The sequence below is a fragment of the Micromys minutus genome, assembly GCF_963924665.1.
Source record: "Micromys minutus genome assembly, chromosome: 19".
Classification (NCBI taxonomy): Eukaryota; Metazoa; Chordata; class Mammalia; order Rodentia; family Muridae; genus Micromys; species Micromys minutus.
Window position 1 is genome coordinate 50,168,753 of NC_137954.1, and position 14,387 is coordinate 50,183,139.

Genomic DNA, 14,387 nt, shown 5'->3' on the forward strand with positions numbered 1-14,387 from the left:
AAAGCTGCCTAATAGCTCAGAGGCCTAAATTACTTCTCCAAGAAGGAAAACCAAGTAAATAACAACACTTGGAAAACCAAAAGCATATTTGAAATTGCAAACTAAATGGCAGGAGAATGTTAACCTCCACTCTTAAGAGGCTTTCCTATATAGACATCCAGTGACCAACTTCACAAACTTTCTGAGGTCCTCCAGCTCCTTTTGCTCCTTACCTTGGCCAAAACTGGCCCTCCTGGCTCCCAGTTGTCACTGATAATGCACATTCCTCAAGAGTCATCCAAAGTGCTTTACATGTTTTGAAGCATTTGATACTCTAACAGCTCTTTCTGTGCTACATGAGTGTCTTAGTTAGGGTTTTACTGCTGTGAACAAACACCATGACCAAGGCAAGTCTTATAAATGACATTTAATTGGGGCCGGCTGGCTTACAGGTTCAGAGGTTCAGTGCGGTGTCATCAAGGCAGGAACATCGCAGCATCCAGGAAGGCATGGTGCCGGAGGAACTGAGAGTTCTACATCTTAATCTGAAGGCTGCTAGCAGACTACTGACTTCCAGGCAGCTAGGACTAGGGTGGAAAAGCTCACTCCAGCATTGACACACCCACTGCAACAAGGCCATACCTATTCCAACAAGGCCACACCTCCAAATAGTGCCACTCCCTGGACCAAGCATAAACAAACCATCACAATGATTTTGTACATTTTTGCACACAAAGATGAATACAAGGTACACAATGTGTACACCAGCCTGCACTGCTAGTTAGTGTTGGCCAGATAGTCTGACTTAAGAATTTACTTTCTATTATAGTTTCCCATGAGCACAAGTCTTCTAATATAACCACCCATCTCCTTATTCAGCCCAATAACAAGCTTTCCCTGTGTCACCGATTTAGGCAGCAATCAGTCATGAGTTCCTAACCTATTAATATTAATCATTTTTTATAAAGTGTATTTTACCTCACCCAAATATGGGCAATCTTGTGTGGTACTTGAAACTGCTTGGTTTCTCTTTGTGCCCAAAGAATTAAAAACACATTTCTGGTCACCTCTGATTCCAGGAGCCTCTAATATCTGTAGCTACTGGAATCAAATGACTTTAATGGGTCAGGAGTTGGCTGGACTTTTGCACCAAATTAACCCAGAGCAAATGCCAGAAGCATATGACAGGCAGATGGTTTATGTGAAAGAAAAGGAGAGCCTTGACCATGCCTTCGAAAACCACTGACTAGTACCTGTTCTCAGTCTCTCATCTAAGCTCAACCCTACTCTCCGCTCTGCCTCCAACCACCAAAGAGGAAAACCTCTGCTCAATTGATTTTTGTCATAGATAAGAACACAGGCTTTGGCTCACATGAAGTCTCTGAGAGTCCATGTCTTACTCTGTTTTAGGGTCTTTGTATTTCAATCTATCTTCCTGGAAGAAAGCAAACGTCCTTGTAAGTTGTTTGAAAGCCAGAGAGCTGCTACTTTTCTCTTCTCTACTCGTCCACAAAGCCAGATCCGCAACTAAAGAAATGAACATGTCTTTTCTGGGAAAAGGATGTTGACGCTTGCTCAAGATAACAGTGGATGCTGCTGTCCCGGACTTGCTAAGTGTCTGTGTGGAACTGCAGAATAGCTCCAACTTCCTCAAGTACCTGACAACTAGGGAGGAGCGTGTGAAGGAGGAATCCGGCCAGTGGACTCACCACAAAGCGGCAGCAGGGTAGAACTTCCGTTCGCCTCGAGCAAGGCCACAATCCCTCTTGCTGAAATGAAGTAGTTATTGGCCAGAGCAAAGCAGACAGTGCAAGTGGTGGGTTTCCAGGAGCAGGTCATGTCCCACTCGGCTGGGAAAACAGTCCTATGTGAGCCAGCTCCTTTGGCAAATGCTTGGTGCTCTCCAAAGACCACCTTTCTCACTGACCAGCTTCCCAAACTGCTTCCGTTCATCAGCACAACAGGCTTAGGCACAGACCCTGGTTAGTACTGCTTAGGTAGCAGGGGTGTATACAGTCTCTTATACTGTCAGAACTGAAGCACTGGCCTGAACTGAAGCACTGATCTGTAGTAATAACATCCTTCCATGGCCGAACGGCTGGCATTCACAAAGGCAAGTAAACCGCCACCCACATCTCCTAACTCACGCAGAGAGTCAGGAGAAGGTCAGGGGCAGAGTCTCTGGCAGGGAAGGCATTTCATGTTAGGATGCCCGTATAAAATCCCTCCTTTTGCCAACCGTGTCTACAATGTAACCAAACCCTCACATTATTATTAGAGAAAATACTAGTCTGAAAATGATACTTTCCTAGACATAAAGGATGTGAAAGGTTCCTTGAACCGTAGAGGCTTTGAAATGCAATGGGATCTGAATAATGGGAATGTATGTGGGGAGCAAAAACAAAAATCGCATGCAACTGGTGCCTCGTGGACCGCCCAAGGAAGCATCGGGAGATGGTGGGAACCTCCGCCATTCACACCAGCTGAATGGGCCTCAGCAGGGCCTGTTATGGAAAGGTTGGAGACACAGCACTATATGAAAATGCCCTTAATGACTCTAAATTATAGGGCTTTCCCCCTCCTTCCTGTGTCTCCCTCCTCAACTTGTCATAATGCCTTTTATTTGCTTATTAGCATTGTTCTGTAGAAGCTCAACAGTATTCCATTATGACATGACTTTGACCACTCACAGTTACATGGTTCAGCAACAATTAAATGCAAAGGCTGGGCATTTGACTTGCATGTGAAATTATTGAAATGACACTTCCTAGTTTGTATGTGGGCATTTACTTCATTGTTTACTGGGGCAGGGGAGAAAATGCTGAACAAAACCTATCCCAATGGGAATGAATTCACCTTACAAAAACATGTAAGCCACACATATCTTACCAATACGCTACAGAAACAGATAGCGTCCACCACATGCTAACTTCATGTGTGCTGGGAGCCTGGAATCTTGATATCTCATAGTCCCCAGTCATCCTGCACTTATGGGGAGCTCAAAGATGCTGTGTGAACAGTATCGCAATGTGTGGCCGTGCACTGGGTACAGCCACACTGCCTCCGTGATGCCTCACCTACACAACTCCAGACGGTGACAGCGTGCATGAACAGCGCTGTCTGAATTCCTGCACAAGGAGCAGAGCCGTCAAGTCAGCTCTGTATTCAGAGCTCCCACCATTGCTGCAGAAGGCCTACTCCCGAATAGCAATAGCAAGGCCTTTCAATGGTGCAGGTTTGAAAGCAGTCAAATGGGTTGCAGTAAATCTACAGTAGGCAGACTACATGTAATTACCCTGCAAATTACCTGTTCATACAGTTTCCAGGGTTATGTGGTCCATAATTATATGATGTCCTCATATAATACTAGGGTGGCCTCGCTGGTGACCCAGGATACAATCCAGAAACACAGCAGCTAAAGGAAGTGCTAAGTCCTCCTTTTCCTGAGGAGCACACAGAACACCTGCTTTCTGTCTGCTTCATTTTTAATGTCAAAGCCAAACACTGCACAAAGATTTGTCATTCTAATTTAATGCACGCACACACACACACACACACACACACACACACTCCCTTCAGAAGAAAACAGTTACCTTTCCTAACTGGCAGGGATAAACTTTTATCCCTTTTGGACTCCAATAACAGCAGGTCATATTCAACTAGTTTGAAGGAACCTGCTTCACCAGCCAACAGCTGGGATCCAGTGATGGTTGTTAATCTATGTTAATTGCTTATTATTCTAAATCAGTTCCTGTTTGTGCATTTGTTACTCAAAGTAATGTCCCCTTCATACACACTCCCAAGAATGGTTCTGCAAGCTGTGACTCAAGCATTCTTCTGCTTCAACCCTAGGGCTGTTACTGTTTTCTTACAAAATGAAAACACTGGCTTGAGAAAAGGAGAAAGCAAGTTAGAGAGGATGCCCTTGGATAGAACACAGGTGCACAGGGATGTAGGCATTAGCCACTGTCTAAGTAAGAACAAGCCCTCCTCTGATGTTTTAATTAGAGCCTCTGTTAGTATGGTACCCTTTTCCCTAAACAATTCTTCCCCTCTTTGCTTTAGGGAGGGATTTTCACTCCACCACTTTATTGCACTAGTGAATAAATGAGATCTCAGGGTTCCAGGGAGAGAAAAAAAAATTACCAATATAAATGCATCAGGTGCAAATTACAAAGGTAAATAGGCCCCTGGAGACCGGAAGCTGGCAACATCAACTTGAATATCTGAGAGAGGCCACTGAGGGAAAGCTCCCAGGTCGTGGTCCCGGTTTAGAGTAGACCAGATAATTTACCCTGCAGTCTCCAGAAGGAATCCGCATAGCCAGCCAGTTCTTGGGCCCTTGCCACTAACAAACATTCAAAGCCTTCATGACAGAATAGCTTCTCCCCTCCCCCCTGTTTAATTATCTCAGATGTCACACTTGGGCATTGTCTCTCAAAGCCTATCCCTAGTCCTGGGAGACCCACTCCTGTATAATCTCCATCTATAGGTTGATCACTAGTAATTATTTGTTTCCTGCGACTGTGTTTATAATCCGCAATAAGGCAAAACTCACACAAATGTATCAACAACAACTGTGATCAGTAGGGCATGAAGGTTGTTTTTTTTTTTTTTTAATCTTCCCTACAATTTAAGCTTTATCCCCTGAAGAATGTTTGCGGCTTTGTATCCTTTCCCACAGCTCTTTATGGTAAAGTCCTTCTTGTCCTCTACTAGTTTTGCTCATGGAAGTCAAATCAATCCCCTTGTAAGGTTCATAGAGTAGGGACCTCAGAGCCATCTCTCGCACAGTACCACACTGTTTCATGCTACATAAAGACTCGAATCCTAGTCTTTGGGGCTGAGAAGACAGTCTTCCCATTGACAGCATCATCTTGTCTGCCTTTCGCACGTGTGTTAGTTGTCCTGTCATTTTCCTTCTTTTAACTCCACCTTAGAGGACACCCGTCAGTCTCACCTGTGTCCTTACTGATGCTATGGAAATGCATGACCCTCAAGAATTAAACTGCTCCACCTTGACGGGAGGCACTGTGGACTCACACGTGAGCACTGCACATGTGTCAGGTATGACAAAGGGGCTTTGCTTTCAGTCACCTTTATTCTGTTTCTTAAAATAGCAAAGTGCTGGAAAGTATCCCTTAAAAACAAACAAACAAACAAACAAAAACCCAAAAAACAAAAAGTAATTTCCTGCGATTGCCTCAGCAAGGCAATTTATTCTGGAGCCTAGGGAGCAAGCCAGTGGGATGTACTGACCCACACTCCAGCTTCCAGCCCTTGCTGCATATTCAGCCCATGGCTTCATCTTAATGCTTTTGTTTTCTAGAGCACAGCAGGCCAGGGAAGGAGTTACTGAATGTATAGCATAATCTCACACATGAGGACAACTTCTGTAACAAGTCCATCCTGTGCCATTTTGTAAAGGACGAAACACTTATTAAAAGTCTTCATATAGACTTTATATAGAATGACCTTAAATATAGTGTAACTCAACTAAATGATTTGGGAAACGCCTCTTGTAAAGTATCCTGTTTTGCTTTCAGGATACCTTTTACCATCTGTACAATATTCGGCAGAGAATGAATAAAATACAGCTTTATTTGTACATTAAGCTTCGTAATCTATTTGTGTTATAATTACTGTGTGGTCTGGTGGTGATCTACTACAGTCTTACATAAATGTTAAATCCCAGATGACACAGAAGTTCCAGTGCTACACTTAGGATATCTGCCTCTCATTCATCAGTGCCAACCACTGAAATTCCCCATCAGCAAGGACATTCCCAAAGACTATTATTCTCATTCAGGATTCCTGATATCAATCCCTTAGAAGTTATGCCTGTTGGCTGTGGCTAGGACTGTAAGGGGATGCAAGGCCGCATGTTCTGGCTGAGGCTAGCTTCGGCTGTGTAGTAAAACCCACCCGGGAGCAGGAGGCCTGGGAAGTAGTTCATTCATGTCAGTTTTGGTGTGAGCGCCTTGTTCCCCTGCCCTCATTTCCTGGGTGCTGAGACTACGGAATTCACTACAGTTTGGTGGTGGTGCTGAGAGAATCTTGTTCAGGACAGAATGGGCTCTGACTTGCTATATATTCAGGGCTGATTTGAACTCCTTACTCTCCTGCCTTTAGAGTACTTGCCTCATCCATGCAAACCCCTGAACATAACAACAAAACAAACACAGCCAAGTGTGATGGTACACGCCTATCCGGCACTCAGGAGGCAGAGGTGGGTGGACCTCTGAGTTTGTGTCTAGCCTAGTCTACACAGTGAGTCCCAGAAGAGCTATGGCTACACAGGGAAATCCTTTCTCAAACAGACAGACAGACAGACAAACAGAAACAAAAGCAAAGCAGAAACACAAATGAGGACTTACTCTCACTTTAATGAATCTCTGGTGAACTTCAAATTTTGAACTAAGAAGGTTAGGGTTGTATGTTCACGGAGGAGATGCAGGAAAATGTCCGTCTGAGCTGCACTGTAAGACCTTGTTTTTGTAGAAAGGTGGGGAAGAGTTGTGACTACAGCTCAGTATATTGTATATGCTTTGCACACAAAGACATCAGCTCCATCCACAGCACTGAAAACAGACAGGCCATAAAATCAAAATCATAATACATGGCACTATACAAAAAGCAAAGACTACTTTTGAAGCAAACTTAAACCTTCTGGCTTAAAATGAAAATAATGTAGCCAAAACCTAATCCTAAAGAACTCCATACTCCATAGAAAAAAAACGTCCTCAGTGGGAGTGCTGCATCTGATGGGGCTGTAAGATAGAGCCTGGGCATTTCCAGTATAAGTCAGCTAACCACACCAACCTAGGTGTTCCTCCACCCAGCACCGGACTCACCCAACCCCGGGCTCCTCTCGGTTCGCCATCTATCTGTGGTAGTCAATCATCCAGGAAACCCAGTCCCTCCTCCCTACCCCATCCAATCCCTTTAGGAAACAATATGAAGCTAATTTATGCTTAGTTTCTCCATGTCCCCTCCTGCCTCGCTGCCACAGGAAGCCAATGTTTGTGCTGAGTTTGGACAGACTCAACCATGAGCTAACAATATCATCATCATTTGAAAAAAATAAAAACAGGAAAGGAAAGGCCTCAGCATGTCACAGTCAGCACTGAATCTGTTCCCCAACACTGTGAATTTATGTAGCACATCTCCGCTATCTGATGCAAATGAACTAGCAATCATTCTAGTAGAGGAAACAGTGCCTTCCAGAATTGGGAGCCAGACACTGTGGAGGCTTACACATTGCATCAGGAGGCACAGCTGTATCTTGTTGTTTCATCTGGGGGCCTCTGACAGCACACACTGTGGCCTCTGAAAAGCATGCATGGAGTGGATCTATACACACAGACACAGACACTCAGGACGTGCAGCCGGAGCTATGGCTGTCTGTGCTCTGTGTGTGTCAAACTATGACTTCTAAATTCTCTTCCATCAAATGCCAGGAGAAGCACTTGATATATGGCCCTTAGGAGAGCACTTCTCACTGCCCGAGGATGAAATGAGTCACAGGCATACGACACTCCATCAATACGGAGAGATGGCAGATTGAAGGGCGGGAAGGACCATCCCTGATGTGGTGCATCTGCTTACTAATAGCAACAGCGTTTCAACCTCTTCCCGTTCATCGCCTACAGAAACCACTCCTCGGAGAGGCACGCCAGTCAACAGATGGTCTCTGGCTAAGGTGTAATCAGGAGCAGCTTGCTAAATTTACCCAAAACAAATAGAATTACAGGCTTTTGCCTGAGTCTGAAATTGAATTGAGAACTTGGGTGGTGGATAATGGAAGCTAAAAACAGGAGCTCAAAATGTATCGCTGCGTGTTGGGAAGGAGCGAACATGGGAAGAAGTGTCTACGCACCTCACTAGATTGGGTCATCTATTTCCACTCAGACTACTTCCTCTTGCTAAGTTTCCAGAATTCTAAAAACCATTACCAGGTAACAAGATCATCTGCCTTCACCAGACATACAGTGAACAAAATGCCACTCGATAGAGTGGATAATGTTTGGCCAAGTCACACAGCACGTTTGCTTGACTGCTGCCAGCCGTCCTGCTCTTGCATGGTTAGTTCTGAAGTTCACAGAACCTGTGACTCAAAGTCCCCTGAGCAACAGCTTTCTAATGTGCATCCCAGAATTCCTTGCTGGTCTACCTTGTGCTCTGTATACAGTGGTAGCAACATAGAGCCCTGAAAATTGCCTGAAAAAAAATCAGCATAAAATTAAGAGTAAGTGATTCAACCTATGCTGTGGTTTCGCTCCCTATAGAGTAAGAACACAAGCAAATCATGACACAAGCCTTAAAAATGAACTAGATCAAAGATGTACAGCACTCACATCCTACAGAGCTAAGGGCTTCCATACTGATCTTTTCAGGGCTAGGCCAGTTTTCTCCCTCACTACTGTTCCCATCTCCGCCAGCTACAGCATTCTGTAAACATTCTGTAAACAGACTGGCCTACAAAGGATAAGAGGTACATGCACACAAAGAATGAAGTCGTGCCATTAGATGGGAAAAGGATGCAAGTGGAGACTTGTCCTATAGAGCCTTACAAGTCAGATTCAGAAAGACAAATGTCTCCCATCCAGGAATTAACCAGGCTGGACCCTGCTTAGCTTCTGAGATCAGGTGAGATTGGGCATGGTCAGGGTGGTACAGCTGTTAGACTAGAAAGTCAAATGTTACATTTCCCATTTGTGGTTTCTAGAATTCTTTACAGACACAAAATATAGAGTTCTTTATAGACATACCCCCCCCCCACACACACATTTAGGGGGTGGGGGAGGGGGTATGGGGAGGAACAGGAGCCAAAGGGGGAAGGAATGGGGTAGACATGTGGATGGACTCCACGCTCAAAGTCTCACGAGTCACTTTATATTTCTAACCACCATTATTATTTATCATGACCAAAAACACCAATAGACAACCTTTGAACAGAAACAGAGATATAACGTGTACGTGTTTTACAGTATTCGAGTTCCATACGTAGAACTTCTGAAACAGGACAGCAACCGGAGGGGTATCTTGGACGACCGACCATCTTCCCTTGTCTGTCCTGAGGCGCTCCTGCCTATCAGCTCTACGAGAAGCATCAGGGAGCTTACTGCTCCTTCTTGTGTTTCCGTCTTAAAGAACTCCCTGTCTCCAAGAAAAGAAGTATGAACAGTCTTTCTGTGCTGAGCTGAAACAATTAAGGCATGGTCATTTCTTAAATTATCTGGGTGTGAGTCTGGGATGGGGGTAAGGGTGGGGTGAGGGGAGAGGAATTGAGGAGGGCTTCCTTCTCAATGTTTAGCTCATAATCTGGCAAAGGCTGAAATGTATTAAAACATTTTTTTAAGTTGCAGAATTTAAAATGCAGCTGACATTTTCTTAAGTGGATGCTGGCAAATGAGTAAAACCAACCGTGCCTCTCCTCGATAGAGAGAGCCACTGTGTGCCATGTTCTAAAAATAGACAAGATGACCTTACTGGGGCATGTGACCTCTCCTTTGGAAACGTTATCAGCTATGTCCTCTTATCTTCTTACATAGAAACAGACATTAAGTTAGGGGCCAGTGAGAAGCAGCAGCAAGTGGGGGTCTTGTTGAACAGCCAGTAACCTGAGTTCATTCCTTAGAACTCTGAAAATGGAAGGAGACAGCCAACTCCAAAAAAACCACCCTCTGACCTCCACTTGCATGGTGCGGCACATTTATTCTTTTCCTAAATACATTATGAGCACACACACAAGCACCCACAATAAACAGAAACAAAGATGTAAAAATAATAATGATAATCGTAAAATTCTTTTTAAAAAGAATTGAATTAAAAATGAGTTAAGGAAGCACAAGGCACAGATAACACGCATGCGTCATAAGAATAAACATTTTTGAGGCACGAAGATGATAAGAGATGATGAAATTATCCAGAAGATTACCTTGGAAAAACCTTCTAACTGCACCATGACTCAGTTTACCTATCTGTAAAGTCATTGAAGAACCCTTCTTGCCCTTCCAAGATAAGAGCCCAGGAAAAATGGTGCTAGAATCCACATTTAAACGCCAGCCTCCGAGTGGCAGGTACTTGTTCAGACGGACTTGTAATTTCTATCTATTCTGGTTGACTCTGATTTTTCTCCTATGGAACAGCCCTTCCTATCTCAAAGCACTTTGAAAACAAAGCTGTAATGGATAAACCCACCATGGAACTACCAGTAAAATTATGGCACTATAATACTTATTATCCAATTATTGCTTCAATAAGCCGGGGTATGTATAAAACAGTAGCCTTTGTGTTCTGAAAAACTACCATGGTATCAATAACAAAGGGCCCACAAAGGTCTTGGCAATAATCTCGGTTCAAGACAAAAACATTAGGAACTGTAAGATGAGGGACCTTCTATGTACTAAGTAAAATTCGTATTTTATGATTTGTGAAGAAGCAGGCATTGCACATGTATAAGAAAAAATGGTGTTTGTTTTATGAAAAGCAATTTTAAATGCTAGCCAATGAGCTTAGTGAGAGAAAGAGAGTTCTGTGGCATCCCCACTTAATTCATCCCGTGCAGATTTTCTTAGCCCTGTGAAACCAGCAGGTACACATCAAACTGATACTCCAGGCACTAACTGCAAACACAGAGTAAGGCACCGGGATGGGAAAGCCAGACAGCTGGAGACCACAGCCAATGAAGACTTTCGGGTCATTGATCTCAGAATTGGAAATGTCCCCCCGGTGAACCAAATAAACCCAGCGCATATGAAATCCTTAGTTGTCCCTGTTCCCCATTGCCACTAACAGGCATCAGCATCACGATACCCATGTCTACATGAGAAGCCAAAACATAAACCAAGTCATTTTCCCAGGCAAACCGGGAAGGATGTGGACCCAGGCCAGCTGCATGTTCAGGAGCTGTGTGGTCCCACCTGGAGCAGAACAAACACAGGGAGGTACCAGAGACAGCAAGAAACACTGCAGGACCTTCCGAAGTCACTCAGCAGATCTTGATACTTGAAGCAACTGTCAGCATAGATCCCAGAGTCCCAGGGATCGCTCCAGAGAACGCTGTCTGCTTTCCCCTCTAGCCTACTGAAATACCTCAACATATTCCAAGTTTCCTACTCATCGGATCAATGTTGGAGTGATTTGCCTTCTGACATGCAGAATCACCCTGGAACACAACACTCAGGAAGCATCCCATATAGTTACTCAACATAAGACTAGCTGTCCTTAGAGCACCATAAGAAATAGAAATAGATCAGTCTGTTGGCTTAAACGCTTGTCTTTGATGAGGATAAATACGAATCAGGGTCAAGGTTGGGCTGTGGTGGCACATGCCTTTAATCTCAGACCTGGGGAGGCAGAGGCAGGTCAACCTCTGTGAGTTCAAGGCCAGCCTAATATACAGAATGAGTTCCAGAACAGCCAAAGCTACGAAGAGAAACCCTGTCTCAAAAAACCAAAAAGCAAGCAAACAAACAAACAGAATCAGGGTTTAGTAAGTACAGTGTGTTAAGCTATGGGCTAGTAAAGAGGAGCTGGTCTGAGACTCTGCTCTGAGAAGGAAGGATGTTGCTTCTGATGGGAGATGGATGTAATTCACTCAAAACAGGCAAGTCTGCAATGAGAATACCTCTTTGCAAGCAAAGGCATCTGAAATCCCTAATGTGGGTCGGGGAGGGCAAGCAGGGGGAGAAGGGCACAGTTGACAGAATGACCCAAGAGACAGATTTGGGGTTTCGAGAAGGACAAAGGTAAACAATGAAAAATGGCATAGTTATTTCCGGAGTGTGTTGAATCTACCCAGAATCCTCCTGTAGTAAGAAAAAAGATGGCTGAGAAATTCTCCACCACACAGATACTTGGCTTTCTCCAACAAGCAGACTAGAGAGAATGGTTCCTAATGTAAGTAAAAAGTCATTTAATGTGCGTTGCTGCCTCATTCTCCCAAGAGCTAAATAGGGAAACTGTGAAGGAGAAGAATCTCAGTCCTTGAGGATGAAATGAAAAACAGAGAAGAAATTCAGAAAAGATACAAGTAGTTTGTGTAATACCAAAAAACAGCTATTATTTTTTTCCCACAATATGACCTGTCAGAACAAGAATCCTCACAGAGCAGGCGATATATCATGAAAGTCTAGATATGCAGATACAGGAAGGTCCTAAGGAAACCCTTAGTTTGCACAATTAATACACATTAATAAAACACAATGCATTTTAAAAAGAAATAGATCATAACTTGGTGAATGATAAAACATTAGAGGTAATATAATCATATAGCACTTTACAGAGGGTAAAACTGAGGAGACCAGCAAATGTAAGCAGTGTCAAGTGTACAAACTCTACACTACACTGAAAGCTGTGAGGAAGAGCACACGATACTCCCCCACCCCACTCGGGCTGTGGCTTTGCCTCCTTCAGGACAAATCCGAGGCTATCCCGGACAAAGCATGTCCACTGCACCTCCCCATTCAACTCTTTAGCAGTAGCATCTGAATGAAGTGTCAGATAGTAAGACAACACTGGCACTGACAATCAACAAACTATTTGGTGGCATCTAGTAATTAAAAACCTATCCAGGTCACATGGGAGTGCAGGGTTTGGACACAAACAACAAAAGATAACATTGTTAGATGATCACAGTCTATAACACTGCTAAAAATGTAGATTACACATGGGAGTCAGAAGCTTGGATATAAAAGATGTAAAATAGTTCGATATCTTCATATTGATTACTTAGTGAAATGACAACATTTTGGAGATAATGAGCTATGTAAAAATCCAATTTCACCAATATACAAGTTTTGACTTTAAAATGGGCATCAGAAAAGTTTTAAAATGTGATTTATCTCCTGCTGCTGCTGGTTCTGTTGCTGGGCGCCGCAGCAATATAGAGAGATGAAAGGCTGTGCTGTGTACTATGAAACGTCAAAAAAGCTCAGGATCGAAGACAAGATGGAATCTAGCCATTACAGAGATAAGAATCTGAAGAGGAAAGAGATGAGTCTTCAGGGCACTATGCTATTTCAAAGGGAAAACACTTGGGCAGTTCTACACAAGAAAGGAATCTCTCCCCACCATCCGCGGATACCTCGGGCAAGTCAGATCCTCCCTCTTCTCCCACTGAACTGAATGGCAGTTGTCACTGTACTTGCTCCTGTGTAGCTGTGAGATGACTGAAGTGCGGACGGATGGCTCTTTAGAACAGGAGTGAACTCACGCCAGTCCTTATGTTAGCATCCACCCTCCATGATCACAGTTATCATGTGAGCATCCCAAGTTCTTACTGTGAGGTCACCATACACAAAATAGGGCTCTCTCAAACAACTATGTACTTAGCACACACCTGCCTGTGCACACAACACAGTTGCTGAATCCTTTGGTGTAAAGTATTATCTCTACAGCTAGTCTTTAATAATGCTCTAAAATCTAAGTGCAGATCTCATCTGTGTTATGGCAACTTCAAATATAGAAATTGTAGGCAAAACTGCAGAATGGCCTTAGAGATCATGGCAGTGCTACTAAATCATCAACACTCTCAGGCACAAAATATTATACTAAAAATAGGCAGTGAATAGCAAACACATGAAGTAAGTCTTGCTTTTACAAGAATGAGAGAAATCATACTAGAAGTTGGTCCACATATAGTTGTGAAAGTTTAATGTGTTCTTGTATGTTATCATCATTCAGGATTTAGGCTTATCCATTTCTCCAAAAATTTCATTCACTTAGTTAAGTCATTATTCAATTCATTCTTTCTTTCATTAGATTTTTGGGGGTTTTGTTTTTTCTTTTTTGGTGACATGTAGCAATTGCTTTGATATTTATGCTAGGATATTTACAGGGATATTTTAGGTATTCTGCTTGAATATTTAATAATAAACTTTAGGTTTGTAAGTGATATTTGTTAAAACTGTTATTCTTGTAAATTCATTTATTCATAAGATGACTTTTTTCCAATAGTTAATTGATAACCAAGTTTTAAGCCTTGGCATTCTAGTTTACAATGAAAATTTATCTGAAAAATTTTATTCACTTTTAAATATAAGGTCATACGTATTCAGAAACTCATTCAGACTCTGAAACAACTAATTGTTCCTTTAAACTCAAAGAAGCCACACAAAAGAACAAAGATGTCAAGCATACATCTATTAAGAGCATTCTCATACACATAAAATTATTAATGGTTTTAAATGTAGATGAGAAACAAAGGAATATGGTCTCCACAGGGGCATATCCTTCGCCCATGCTACATTGACTACTAGAGTCTGAGAATTCACAACAGTCTTGGCATGGCACACAGTAGATACTCAATGAATATCCTCAATGAGTTGAATGGCCCTAAGCAAACATGCAGAATTTAAATGATGAATGACTGACTGACTAATTCACGGAAATAGTGGAGAGGT

At 43.0% G+C, this 14,387-nt stretch overlaps 1 protein-coding gene and 1 pseudogene across 3 annotated transcripts in view; one reads left to right on the forward strand and one right to left on the reverse strand.

Annotated features, from left to right (window-relative positions):
* The window catches only part of LOC308433277 (high mobility group protein B1-like), a 567,491-nt pseudogene that overhangs the window by 330,898 nt on the left and 222,206 nt on the right, over window positions 1–14,387 (forward strand). The gene's annotated exons all lie outside the window — the stretch shown is intronic.
* Window positions 1–14,387, reverse strand: part of EFNA5 (ephrin A5) — a gene marked incomplete at its 3' end in the record, with an annotated part of 267,624 nt that overhangs the window by 102,901 nt on the left and 150,336 nt on the right. The gene's annotated exons all lie outside the window — the stretch shown is intronic.